The sequence below is a fragment of the Myotis daubentonii genome, chromosome 20, assembly GCF_963259705.1.
Source record: "Myotis daubentonii chromosome 20, mMyoDau2.1, whole genome shotgun sequence".
NCBI lineage: Eukaryota > Metazoa > Chordata > Mammalia > Chiroptera > Vespertilionidae > Myotis > Myotis daubentonii.
In genome coordinates, this window is record NC_081859.1 from 8,799,340 (window position 1) to 8,811,751 (window position 12,412).

A 12,412-nucleotide genomic window follows, 5' to 3' on the forward strand; every position below is an offset into this window, starting at 1 on the left:
TCTTCGCAGAGCCCACGGTGACAGAGCAGATCGGCTCTCTCCAATCCCCCGTCCACACGGCCATTGTCATCGAGGTGATGGATGGAGAGTCCCATCGGCTCTGAGCTGTTGGTCAGCCTGATAGGGAACAGCAGTCCTTACAGCCCTCACCGTGTTCCTGCAAGCAGTCCTGAGAGGTCAGCAGCCCGGACATCTGTGCCCTAGAGACGGGCCTCTGTCCTTCCGATGCACGCGAGATTGTCAGTTGGCGTGTCGCGAGGGTTTTGCTTTAGGGGTAGTCGCCTCTAAAAAGCAGAGCACTGAATTGCTCATGTTCCGTAACTATTTCTTCACAGTCTTAAATCGAGCTCTGCTAGCGAATGTAGGTGTGTTAGTGCGACTGGGAAATTGATATCAATTTTTTTCAGCTTGTAAACACTGTCTACTGAGTGTGGTTTGTGGATTATACAGAGTCTTGCTACCCTTCCAGGTCACAGTTATCCTCTCAGACACGGGTCCCCATGAAAGCTGAAGGGACAGATGGATGGACTACACATGATTTACCTTTTATTTTATTTTTTTAAATTATATTTTATTGATTTCAGAGAGGAAGGGAGAAGGAGAGAGAGAGAGAGAAACATCAATGATGAGAATCATGGATCGGCGGCCTCCTGCACGCCCCACACTGGGGATCGAGCCCACAACCCGGGCATATGCCCTTGAGTGGAATCGAACCTGGGACCTTTCAGTCCACAGACCGATGCTCTATCCACTGAGCCAAACCGGCTAGGGCACCTTTTATTTTAAATGTTTAACTTTTAAATATATTTTTGTTGGTTTCAGAGAGCAAGGGGAGAGGGAGCGAGAGATGGAAACATCAATATTGAGAATCATTGATTGGTTGCCCCCCGCACCTCCCCCTTACTCCCCCCACTGGGGATAGAGCCCGCAACCCGGATATGTGCCTGACTAGGAATCGAACCAGCGATCCCCTGGTTCCTGGGTTGATGCTCAACTGCTGAACCACACAGGCTGGGCTATATGATTTATCTTTAGGTCTGATGTTAGTAGGCTCCAGGCATGATATATTACAGATGCTTGAAGAAAAGATTTTTATTTCTCTTTATACTGTGAAACAGATTTCCAGGAAATCATCAATTAACTCAAACATAGGCTATGTTAGCATTGACGAAAATCAAGTATGGTTGCAAGAATATATATTTAGTGAATTGATAGTCATCTTAATCTTTGATAAATATTTAAACTCTAAAATATCATCTATTCCTTATCATTGACCTGAAGATTTTTGACCAGGGAGTCCTTTCTCTCTATTTAAAATTGCTTATTTCTTGGTTGAGCTGGAAGATACTGAAAGGAAAAAAAAAAAAAAAAAGAAAAGGTGTCATTGCTATGATCTGAGACTGGGGAACTTCAGGCTCCATAAATTTGTTTTATTTGATTTAGATGAGGCAGCAGGTAATGTAACTGGACACAGTTGACAAGAAATTATTTTTTATTTAAAGAACTACTTGAAGAACACGCTCATTAAAGAAAATTTAGGGGGAAAGTAGAAACGTAAGTGGAATGTACAAATACACAGATAGTTCTGTCACCCATATAGGCAATATGGACTAGTATTTTAGAAATGCCATTTGGCCTTTTGGAATAGACCAAGGCAGGAAGGGGCAGGCGTATTTTAATGTTTTGAAAACAAAAAATATTAAGATTGAAGGTCAGTAACAAACTTGGAGGGAAAACAATTTTAAAAGCAAATCCTTATAACAGTTCATTTTCACCCTGATTAGGTCTAGTTATATATATATATGCATCTCCCTTCAAAATGTTATGATCAACAACTTTGTGTGATATGGCTGGTGACATGCATTATTTCATTTCAGAAGCTATGCATCTGATTATTTAAATGTTTATAAAGAAAACCATTGCAATAAGAAACTAAAAGTATATGTTAGAAATAAACAAGCTCTCAATGCACACACAAAACTCTTTTATGAGAATTATCTTATTAGGAAAATACAAAATCAATCCAATCTTTCAAAAGATCAGAGCAAAATGGGAACAGCATTCCAGCAGACGGTGGTAACATCCAGTCTTATCTGTAAGTAAATGAGATGTCATAGGCTCTTCTTGGTAGACTGTCCTCATGCCGTGTGACTCCGCTGAGGCCATCCATGTTGTCGTATCTACGAAAACAAACACACACAAGTCCAGTTTCACAGGTGTTTCAACGTCGCGGACCTCTTGTGGGGTGATGCAGAAGGGGGTAACATTGTACCCCCTTCTGTTTGAATCGCCACCACCTGGGGCTTCCTCTCTTCCGGACCAGGTTTCACTTTGGTTCTTTTTGATCTTGTACTTCTTCAGGTATTGTGCTGAACATGTGTTATGACCATAATATGTTTAATGATCTGTCTCCTGTTTGTGTGGACATGAGAGATAGGATTATCACCTCGCAGAGTGAACAGACAACGCCAGTAATGTTTTAGTCAAAGAGGGAAATAATTGTGTGTGTGTGTGTGTGTGTGTGTGTGAGAGAGAGAGAGAGAGAGAGAGAGAAAGAGAGAGAGAACACATATTGGGAGAGGAATTAGGTAGAAATTGACCTGGGTTTGTAGTCCCATAGAGCAAATTGGACCTGGTGAGAATGGACCAGCAAGACAGGTTTTCAGGTCATTACAAGAAAGATCTTATTAAAAACAAGAGCTTTCCCACAATGACTCGGGTTGCCTCAATCTGTGAACCTCCTGAGGTGGAGATGCTAGCAGGAGCCACGTGAGTATCTCACAGGGATGATATAGAATGAGATTAAATGAACTCTAAACGCCCTTCTGACACCACGAATCTAATTCTAGTAAGGTGTCAATTCTAAATGGAGTGGATAAGGGGAAATGACACCACTGAATCAAAAAAAAAATTTAGTTTAATTAAAAATGAACATGTTAAATTAGCAGCTACTATACGCAGTCATGGTTCTAGCCATTTTGGATACCCCTCTGAAAATGGCAAAAAGGTCCCTGTCCTTAAGGAGTTTAGCTGCTAGTAAGGGAGATAGATGACAAACAAGTAAGAGAATCACACAAAATAATTTTAGATAGTGTTTAGTGCTATGGGAAAAAATAGGCTACTGTACAGAGAGTGACTGGGGTTGGGGCCGGCTAACATTAGATGAACCATCAAACAAGAAATACATATGTTTAATAATAGTCTGTATTGTATTTCAGTAACATTTCTAGAAAAAACAATTTCCAGGACATACTTAGTGTTGGCACTGCAAAACATTAACATTATCTCTGGGACGCTGGTTCTGTGGATTAGGTGGATACCACAGAGGGAGGCAGCACCCTGATCTGGAGAACTTAGAACCATTTGGGTTTAAAAAAAGTTTGTTCTTGCCCGAATTGGTTTGGCTCAGACTGAAGGGTCTCAGGTTCGATTCCAGTCAAGGGCATGTACCTTGGTTGCAGGTACGTCCCCAGTAGGGGGTGTGCAGGAGGCAGCTGATCGATGTTTCTAACTTTCTATCCCTCTCCCTTCCTCTCTGTAAAAAATCAATAAAATACATTTTTTAAAAAGTTCTTATTCTGATATAGCAATATTTTTAGAAAGTATTACAATATTAATAATGTTCAGTCATCAGAGGAAATGCATTAGTAATATTTCAGAAACTAGATTTTTCTATTACTTTTATTCATTTTCTTTTTAAAATTGTGATTGTGATTTACTTACTGCATAATTGAAGCAGGGTTACTGTTAGATAGTATAAACATATTTCACTGTAGTGGGCTGGTAGTCTTAGGATATAGTTTGCTGAACCAATTTTGTGATTCTGTGGACCGTTTAATAAAAAGGTAGTATCATGGCTAAGAGCACATTACTTCTCAATGATTCTTTCCTATGAATTGTCTTTTTAATGTTTATCAGGAACGAGGGTTAACTTTGAACTGAAAGTTGAAAATCTTCATGTTATTATGTTCTCGTTTAAAAATGACTTTAGCTGTCTTGGTGAAGTTTAAATATTTTCTTTTGTTTATTGGGGAGATTTAGAAAAGGTTCATTTATTTTTCAAAGGTGTAGTATAAAAATAACTTTCTATAAATCAAGTATTAAACTATTTCTAAATGAACATTATTTTACAAATAACTGCAAACTAATATTTTCCATCCTATTTTAAAAAATATCTTGAATACAAACAATACTTAGGAAATAGAAATATAGAAGAGGACTCATGGTAAAATCATTCAAAGGAGGTTATGTTCAGTGTCTAAAAAATAGAAAGAATTCTCTAACTTTTTATTTGGTTTTTATTCTATAAAAGCCAGGAGATGCCTTCTCTTCTGATACTCCCCTTTCCTGCCACCAGGTGGCAGACTTTTACTGCAAATCTAAATTCCTGCCTGGCAGTGTCGATATAGGTATTTTATTTGTAAATGCTCACTGTCCCGAAATCATTTCTCTTTTTCAATTCCAGCACACGACTTAAAAACTTGCCTTTGAATTGAACTCGTAGACATTGATTTAGTCCGTTTCAGACCCACACTCACAGTCTCTATGTAAGTACTCCTCTTCCGGTTCCCTCTTGTGCAATTTGTATTTATTTTGACATGTCTGTTTTTGTTCATACATGCACATCAATAAGAGAGCTCTTCGTTTGAAAAGAAGTGACATAAATTTATGGCAAAAAATAAGGCTATATTGAAAACAACATAGAAAAAATGGAAAATGAAAATTTAAGAATATAAAAAGTGTTTTTTTTTTAATTTGAAAAAACCTGGTGGGAAAATACTATTTGAGTATATTTTTTTACATGAAATCTAACTATTGCATGGGTGTTATTTTTCACTAATATCTAAAAATATATATGCCAAAATTCCTAATTTTCTTATTGGAGAAATAAGTATAATTTGATGTAGCATATTTAACATTTTTAAATGGCAAAAATTAAACAGAGTTCTATACTTTTTATTTTGTATATACTTCAGCTCAAATAAATAAAAGTTATTAAAATTATATATAACTCAGTAAACAAATTTATATTGTGTTGAGAATATTGAATTTAGTGTAAGACTATATTTCATGTGTTTAAAGGATTTTAATTTTTGTATATAAAGCCTGAAATTAAATAGTAATATAGTCTAAGAAACAATATGCAAAAATAATGAAAGAACATCAGTATTGTAGTTTTTATGTATATTAAGACTTTAATAGGTGCTGGTTTAATTAATATCTGATTCTATGTGATGCATAATCTAAATAAGAAGTGTGTGATTGAAACAGGATAAACCAGGAAAAAAGCAGGTCTTGTTTAGATCATTCACAACATTTTTGTGCTTTTTCTTTTAACATGACACATAAACCCTGTCATAAGCGTACGCACTGAAGTATCTTAGAAAATTGGTAAGGGCACATAATGGCCACTAGAATTTATGTTTCCGCTGTGGCATTGACAGTAGTAAACTGTAAAATTACTAAATAACTAGTTATGACAAATTAACAAAGGACGGTTATGTGAAAAGAAAGAAAATCAAGCAGAACTTGCTGGAATGTGCATGAGGGAACTCCATTATTTAAACCCAGTCTCCCCATCCTGCTAGAATCTGCCTGCCTCTGGGCAGTGTTATAAAAAAATGGTGAAATTAATGTTTTTCTCCTCAGTTGGAAAATATCCATTTCCAAGAATTGCTAAAACTGACCATGGGTTGTCCTAATTTCTTTCTTGATTGTTTTTTATTTTGAAAGAGTTCAAAATACAAATACAAAAAAAACACTTTGTTATTTTTCATTGTTCATACCGTTATTTCTCAATCACAAATATATTGCCATTTCGTGAAATATGCTTCTGGAATCTTCCTCTTTTTGACATAAACTAGACAAATTTATCACTGATTTTTACCTGTAATGGGACTACTACATGTCCCTTTTGATGCCTCTTTCAATCTGACCTCTTTTAACGAATATCCACGTGTACCTTAGGACGTGGATAAAACTTTGCTTTTCCTGATAGTCAGGAGTTAACCCTCATTATTGAGACTCTGGTCAGATTTTCATTTTAGAATCCCGAGTTTGCTTTCGCATGATATACGCAGGGGCTCTGCTTACAATAATTGATGCATCCCACACTTCAAACCCACTGATCACACTACAGTTATGGGAAGGCATCGTAGCTGTGGCAGGGTCCACTTACATCAGAGAAAGAAAAAAAAAAAAGGATGGAGACACCACCTACCCCCTTTAGATTCCTGCAAAAAGTGAAAGAATTAGGTCATATCATGTATCAAAATAAAATCTCAGTACTGACCTTTCTAGACTCAAAATGTTGCCCTGGAAATATAAAAGAGTAAAACATACATCATTTGAGCCATACTTGCCTGCTTGAGAAGGAAAATATTTCCAACTTCATTATCTTTCTGTACCTATTTTTCCATTAGTAATTTTACAGTGTTAAAGGGACTGAAACACAGTTTGAACTTAAATGCTTAGATTTAAGTGAGAGTCCACAGAGAAGCTCTGAGAACCCCAAATATGAAATACAGTATTTTAAGTGAACTGGCTGAATATTATGAACAAGCTGGCTTTTCTTTAAAGCATGTAGATGCCCTATTTCTTTATTCCAGATACTGTTCTATGAAAACAAATACAAATATTTTTAAAGCCAATTGATCCTATTACCGATGATCACTGTCCCGAACACTATGTTTTTACTGAATTTTTACCAAAATCCCCCAAAATGGATACAGACAGAGCTGCTTTTATATCCTAGTAATATTTAATAAGATAGAGGCTCTTTGGTGAAGGAAGGTCTGGTTATACAAAGCAAACTGAAGTAGCATTTTTATTTCATAAATCATTTAAGGGCTAGTAAGGAAAGAAGGGATGTTTTTTTTACTTTTGTTCATTTCATGGAACTTTCATTATTATTGCAAAGCTCAAAAGCAATAATTAAGAGTAACATTGTCATTTTCTTCACAGTGGAAAACATGTTTTGTCAAGTGAAGGGGATATTTCTCTAAGAAGCATTCCGAAGCAGCCACAAAGAGCTACGTGAAACGAACACTGCAAAAATCAGGTTGAGTCCACTTAAAGTTTATTGCGTATGAAACGTATTCTGAGCTAATAGAATGGTTCCTGCGAATTACCGTCTCCTGCTATGGGAGGGCGTTTATCTGGTGGGAGAAAGAAACTTGGAGTTTTCCTGTCAACTGTGAATATTCTTGATTTGGCTGAGGGGAGTCCATCTCCCAATCCTCATATCTTCCCGTGAAAGGAAATCTAATTCATTAACTTTTCCTAACGCTTTAAAAGTTTCTTTTCATCCGGGACCACTTTGACCTTCTTTATCTATACCACTCGAGAGATCAGAAATACAAATCACAATAAGTGATAGCCATTCGGTTTGTAGCTCAGAAGCCAACTCCAAAGGTAAATTATTTCTGTACCGAAAGACCCATATTCTAAATGAACTGCTAGGCACGTGATACCGTGATGACCAGTATTCTCAGACCAGCTTAATGTTATTTGTAAATGTTTTGATTTTTAAAATGTGAGACAAAGTAGTTTCTAAAATGGCGTTCATAGCAAAATGTGTTTTTAAAGGTCCTTAGAGAATTTACTTGTCTCTCTTCTCTCATTTATGTGTTTAAGCCAAATATTAAAAGCAAAACTAACAAATGAACAATCCTTAGCAGAAAAAAATGGGAGAAATAAGTCCTTTAGGCCTGGACAAAAATGAATTAAATTTACATATATGCCTTTTTACTGAATAATCTCTTAATACTTAGAACATGAGTATAAAATGCATTTTAAATAATTCAGTGAGTAATATCAGATGCATTTACCAGGAAATTTTAATCACTATCTAGAACTATTTTTATTTAATATTGCAAATAAAATCATCATTTAAAAGGTTTACAGTTCATTTGTTACAAAATCATCGCGTTATAAGCCAAGTAATGTTATGCAGAGTATTGATAGAAACAGAATGGGATTCTTGTGAGTCATATTTAGAATATATTGGAATTTTGCAGAGGCAGTAAACAAATAATGTAAAGATTTTTAAAGATTAAGACAAATGAAGATGATATTTCAAGGTTACTTATGCTTTGGGGTGTTGCTATTGAATTTTCTAGATGTCAAATTTACATTTTTTTAGTTTCACAAAGCTATGTTATAGGTACCAAAGGGGAGGGCAATATAAAGTGAGATTTCTTTGAACTTTTAAAAGATAAATGTTAATATAAATGATGTGTTACTTTCCTTAGCCAACTGACTTCATTAATGTGAGAGAAAGTAATAAGTCTCAACACTAAGTTTTTAAAATAACGAAAGTTAGCATTATCTAGAAATCTATTTTGAAGAACATTAGTGAGAAAAACTATAAAAATCCATCCATTGTTTTAGAACTGAATCCCTAAGAGATATCATGGTAAAATGTTCTTAAAACTTACCTAATTTTCTATTAGCTGTGCCTGTCCTTTTGGTTTCATGTAGCATTTAGGTTTTATATGCTCTAATGTAATACACTTTACTGAAATTATGAAACATGTAATATTGCCCTTAAACAGATATATAATGTAAACATTTCAAAGTACAGTAATCCTTAAAATGCCTCTCTCAAAAAAAAATGATTTAAAAGATGGAAAAATAAATTCTGACATACTAACATCACTGTGAGTTTTGCATCGACTAAAACATGTATTCATTGCACACTTTTATTTCCCACAGTTTGTTGAAATAGAAGACACCCCTGCATGGAGTTTTGTTATTCACTCTTGTAGAAAAGACTTCCCCCTTTTCAAGAATAACTACCATCCTGAAACCATCCTCCCTTCCCTTCCGTAACTGCCACCATTTAGAAGCATTTGTGCGGCCCTGATCTCACCAGGCAGCACCTACAGTTGGTCTGTACGTGACAAAGTCTGGATTATGTCTTCAGTTTGCACGAGGCTTCCTCTTTCCACGTGAGTGATTTTCCCTACTTCCCTGGTTTATTTCCTTAACCACCCCTTTCCATATCTGTCCCAGGAACCACAGTGGTGAGGACAGACACCGGGTACCTAGACATTTTCCATGGTCACCTCATAAGGATCTTGCGTTATTTGGGGTGCTTTCTCGTGTCCCTCTACCGTGTTACTCCCGTGCTCCTTCCTTAGGGCTCTTACCTAACGGGGACCCCCCCTCTCTGTTAACTGTTGATTTTATCGCTCACCCCCCAAATCAAATGCTGAACCGCTTGAAGGACTCCTCCCGTGAAAGTTACTGTGCCTGTCTCATTTCTATAGGCAGATTTAGTAACTTTAATTTAAATATGGGATTTCTTGCCCTAGCCGGTTTGGCTCAGTGGATAGAGCGTCGGCCTGCAGACTGAAGGGTCCCAGGTTCGATTCCGGTCAAGGGCATGTACCTTGCTTTCGGGCACGTCCCCAGTGTGGGGTGTGCAGGAGGCAGCTGATGGATGTTTCTCTCTCATTGATGTTTCCAACTCTCTGTCCCTCTCCCTTCCTCTCTGTGGAAAATCAATGAAATATATTTTGAAAAAATGAAAAAAAAAAAAGGGATTTCTTGTTGGGAATAGGTGCCCTAAAGCAATCTCTCCACGCCCCATCATCATGATGCCACATAAGGTGGCACGGAAGAGGTTTGCTAACTTTAGGTCCACACAGTGGCTTCCTGTGTTCATGCCGATTTTCTGAGCAGGATTTTAAGGAAAAAAGAATACGCAGAGAGGAGCCCCCCAAAATGGTTGGCATTTTTTCTCTCTCATTTGCATAGCAAGATTTAATTTCCATCCCTTAAATATGACGAATTGCCGAGATTTTCTCCAGTTAATGCTTTTAACAGCTCCCAATAAACTCCATTAATCAGGCGAGCTCCAGGCCCAATGTGCAGCCGGGAAGCAGCTAATTTGCTTGATGAGACCCCGACTTTGGTGAATAAACAGGTGGATAATCTGAGGGCTTTATGGCCTTAATTACAGTCTAATCAGTTCGGCGGTTGGCAGGCAGGAGAGGAAGAAGAAAGGGGGTGGTGATGGGGGGCAGGGGGGCAGGTCAAAGCTACATCTCCTACAAGTGGAGACCTGCACCCTTAAGACACCTTGATTACTTCTCCAATGGAGTTCCTCTTTTCCTTTCCATTTTTTCTTTTTCTGCCTCCTCCCCTCTCCTCTGTCCCTCCTGCTTCTATCCCCGCTGACCTGGCTGCCCCCTGGGCCACCAGCTTCCCGCCTCTGGCCCTGCGCCCCCGCTTCTCCCTCCGCAGCTTCTCCCTCCGCAGCTTCTCCCTCCGCAGCTACTCCCTCTTTCCTCCCTTCCTTTCCCGCCCCCGCCTCCCTGTGCCCCCCAGGGCCTGCCCCCACTCCCTCCCCGCCAAACAGCCTGGCCGTCACCCGCAGGCCGCCTGACAGATCCCGTCAAGGGCATCCCTGCTTTGAAGGACGGACGCAGCCTCGGCATATGGTCCAGGCCCCAGATGTGTCTCCCTTCCCTCCATCCCGCCTCCCCTTCCCCTTCGCGGGTCCGTTCGCGCCGCCTGCCCTGCCGGCTCCGCGCGCCCCAAGTTCATTGCCGGCGGAGAGGTAGCTTTCTGCCCGCCAGGCTTTTGTTTGCCGGCTCCCCTTTCAGCCGATCGGTGATCAGGGGGAAGGCCGTGAGGTTCCTTTGAGCCTCAGGGTTTATGGGGAACTTTGCGCGCAAAGGGAGTCCCCCCAAGTGAGGCGCAAAGGGGCGCACCCGGCTGGCTGCCCGGGAGAGGACGTGCGGGGCGGTCAGGCGCTGGCCCAGCTCTAAGGGCCCTCACCCTCTAAGGGGTGAGCTGGGGGGCCTTCCGCCCCCCCCCCCGCACCGCCGAGAGCTGGGAGCCCCTCTTGAAAGGAGCGGAGGCCGCCCCCTCTCCACCCTCCACGCCTGCACCTCCAGGCCCCGCAGACCGACACCGACTCCGGCTGCTCAGCTGGGGCGGAGGTGATGGCGGAGCGCCCCCACTTTGGGGATGGAAACTGCCGCACCTTGGACGGCAGGGGAGGGGGCGGCCAACTCCAGGGGCCAATCCATCCCCCCAGGCCTCCTCCCGGGAAAGGGAGCGACAGGCCCCGGAGGAGGAGGAGGGGGCGACCCGCGGCCAGGCCGGGAGCGAGCGCCCCCAAAGCTCCCGACTCCCAGCCGAGCGCATGGCCCGCGGATCCGCCCGCCTGGCTCCCCGTTTCGGGGCGCCAGACCTCCCACCTGGGGTGGCCGGTGGCCCGCTGCCGAGGACAGGGGCTTAGGGTCTAGAGAGGCGCGCCCAGCTGGCCGCCAGGGCTTCGGGGCGAAGGCTCTGCGTTCTTGCGCCAAACTGGCCCGCACTTGACTTTATTCCACACCCTCAGCCTCTGCCCCTGCCCCCAGGCACCCGGAGAAAGCAAACCCGCCCCCCCTTCCCTTCATCAGCCGCCTCCGTCTATTTATATTCGCGCAACTTCGCCGCGACGGGTCAGCAAAGGCGTGGAGCCTGGGCCAGTCCCCGCGGTGGGGACAATGGCGCGAAGGGACCTGTGTTTGCACACGCGCCACCCTGGGAACCCGGTTGTCCTCCGACTCGCAGCGCTCCGCACCCGCAGCCCCTCCATTTCTTCCTCCTCATCCCACTGGCCTGCACTCAGGGAGGGTGAAGGTCACAGTCCCGACGAGGAAAGATAACGGGACAGGACGGCGGCCCGCAGCCACTCACTCACCAGCACAACATTTTTTTTTAAAAAGTCCAAGCGGGTGGCGATGTGTTGTGTGTGCCCCGGGGAATGGGTTCTGACCAAGTGGAAATGCTAACCCGAGAAATGGAGTTTACATAGCCAGATTGGTTGTGTTTTTATTGTTAATGGTCTCCCTCCTGCCCCTTTGGGGAAGGGGAGTGAGTTTTCCATCAGTGTGGTGGGTTTTTTCTCTTTGTGAGACCATCTTGACAGGTAATCTGATTTATTTTAACAAAAGCATTCATGTAAGTTAGTTAAGAACCCCAACTTGAATTATGTGAACACTGTATATAGTACAATATGGTATCAATATGTTTTTCTTCTGTAATAGAAAAAACACGGTTCTACTAGGAAGGCTCAACCCAAAACCCTGAATGCTGTAAAACAGGCACTTTAAAAGACATTTTCACCAATGACATGCTTTCAGGAACCGGCTGAATTAGCAGAAAATGATTTAAACTGTATACACTGTAATTTCAATTTCTTAAAAAGCAGATGATGCCACTTAAACCATTTAAATAGCTTCATTATGCTTTTAAACCAGAGGGTTTCCAAAATATGGAGGGAGAACTTCAAGCTGGAAAAAATAATGGATCCCTTGCCATCCTAAACTACGTCGGATTAGATCGCCGTTTCGGACAATCGGTGAGCTTTGACCTTTTGTTCTTTTTCTTACATGTGATCCTAAAGGAACAG

General features: G+C 41.2%; 1 long non-coding RNA gene across 1 annotated transcript in view; it reads left to right on the forward strand.

The window, feature by feature from the left end:
• The window catches only part of LOC132222582 (uncharacterized), a 33,340-nt gene extending 24,396 nt beyond the window's left edge, over positions 1-8,944 (forward strand). Inside the window, exons 2-4 of the long non-coding RNA XR_009450265.1 lie at positions 4,466-4,547; positions 6,964-7,060; positions 8,716-8,944. This is a non-coding gene — a long non-coding RNA (uncharacterized LOC132222582). The remainder of the gene's footprint in view (positions 1-4,465; positions 4,548-6,963; positions 7,061-8,715) is intronic.
• The last annotated feature ends 3,468 nt before the right edge of the window (positions 8,945-12,412 follow it).